The following is a 1,776-nucleotide window of genomic DNA, read 5'->3' on the forward strand; positions in this document are numbered from 1 at the left end:
CTGGTTGCGGACTTGAAGGGAACGCCTTCCTGACATCCAGGAAAAAGGTGAGATTAATACATTTGAATGCCAAAAGCAAGTTATTGTTTTTAACTTTTTAAATATGATTGTTTTGGGGCATTTCAGTTTTATTGGACAGGCAGTAGATATCTACTGGAAACAGTGGAGAGGGGAGATGATATGCAGCATACGGCCCAGTCGGATGGTTGCTGCTCCGTGTGGAACGTGTTCTATCAGGTAAAGCACTTTGGTACCCAGTTATTTATGGTATTGAGTTTGAATTTAGCTTTTGGAATGTAATTTCCAACAGTGCATTGTAAAGACTGAAAGATGTAAAGCTTGACATTATTTGGTCTTTTACTTAAGAAAATGTTTGTCCTCCTGTGTTGTCTTATTTCCTTATCTTTCTTTCAGGTGTAACATCTACCAATGGTTGTACATGACAGAGACCTCCTCCCCCTCTTTGCTGTCTTACTAGTCAATCCTTCTGATCAGGTCCTTTCCTAAATAGTGGTAAGTTTTACAGTTCAGTGTACGTTAATTTAGCAACTTAATGCTTTACCGCTGTTGAATAAATCCTATATTGCTAGTCATTTTATTAAAACTACGATTTGTAAACTTTTTGATTCCAATTACAATAATCTTTTTGTTATAATTGTAAAACATATCTTAACATCCATCAGCAATCAATACAACAAATCATCCAACACTAAATAGAAGAAATCTTGACCTATTTCTTTTGATACAGCAGCATGTTTTGGGACTGCTCATTGATGTCATCAAGAGCCATTGAGTCTACCTTTTGTAGTCGGCCTCTCAGAATGTTTATAATTTTTTGTATCTTAACATTCCTATAATAATTAGTTTTTTTATTGTTGATATTGTTTTGTTCTTTATTTTTGTTGTGAGAATCACTTTGCAATTGTGTAAGTGCTATATAAATAGTTATACTAATATTATTGTTGTTACCATCATTACTATTATTAATAATGTCTTCTTTGTTTTCTTTATTCATCGCTGCAGAAAGGATCATGCCAGCCCACATCAAACATCTGATCAAGAACTTGTGAACCTCACTGCTGCGGACACCTGTGTGATATTCCACTCTGACTGGAACCCTCAATATGACCTGCAGGTACGATATATATATCTGCTCTGTCTGTCCTAAAGATAGTTCAATAGGGCTACAACAACAACAGTCTTTCCGTTTATTCCCTCGTTTCTTTAAGTGTATATTTTCCCATTTAATGCTTAAAAACGTTGAACAGCAGCTGCACATGATGCTCTTTTGACCCCTCTTTTAATTTTTTATTTCAGGCTCAAGCTCGGTGTCATCGTTTTGGCCAGTCTAAGGCGGTGAAGGTGTACCGTCTGATCACTAGAAACTATGAGAGGGAAATGCTGGATAAAGCTAGTCTGAAGCTCGGGCTGGACCGTGCCGTCCTGCAGGGAACGAGTGGCAACAACAACGGGGTGAGAAAAAGAAAATCTGTCATATTTCTAGATGCCAAGTCATTTTGGGTCAGTCGCTGTTGCAGTACGCTTAGTTTATTTTCAAAAAGAGTTTTCTAAATCCACTTGTGTAAATGTCTCTCTGCGTCGCCTTTAGCCGGTCCAGCAGTTCTCCAAGAAGGAGATCGAGGACCTGCTGAGGAAAGGAGCCTACGCCGCCATCATGGACGAGAACGAAGGCAATCGCTTCTGCTAGGAAGACATCGACCAGATCCTGCAGCGAAGAGCCACCATCATCACCATCACCAGGTATGTTCTTAGCAG

General features: G+C 39.0%; 1 long non-coding RNA gene across 1 annotated transcript; it reads left to right on the forward strand.

Moving 5' to 3' along the window:
* Positions 1–424: 424 nt before the first annotated feature.
* Positions 425–1,427, forward strand: LOC117560663. Its single transcript, XR_004571205.1, has 3 exons — positions 425–513; positions 1,024–1,135; positions 1,318–1,427. It is a non-coding gene; the product is annotated as an uncharacterized LOC117560663 (long non-coding RNA).
* The last annotated feature ends 349 nt before the right edge of the window (positions 1,428–1,776 follow it).

Source organism: Gymnodraco acuticeps, unplaced genomic scaffold (assembly GCF_902827175.1).
Source record: "Gymnodraco acuticeps unplaced genomic scaffold, fGymAcu1.1, whole genome shotgun sequence".
Classification (NCBI taxonomy): domain Eukaryota; kingdom Metazoa; phylum Chordata; class Actinopteri; order Perciformes; family Bathydraconidae; genus Gymnodraco; species Gymnodraco acuticeps.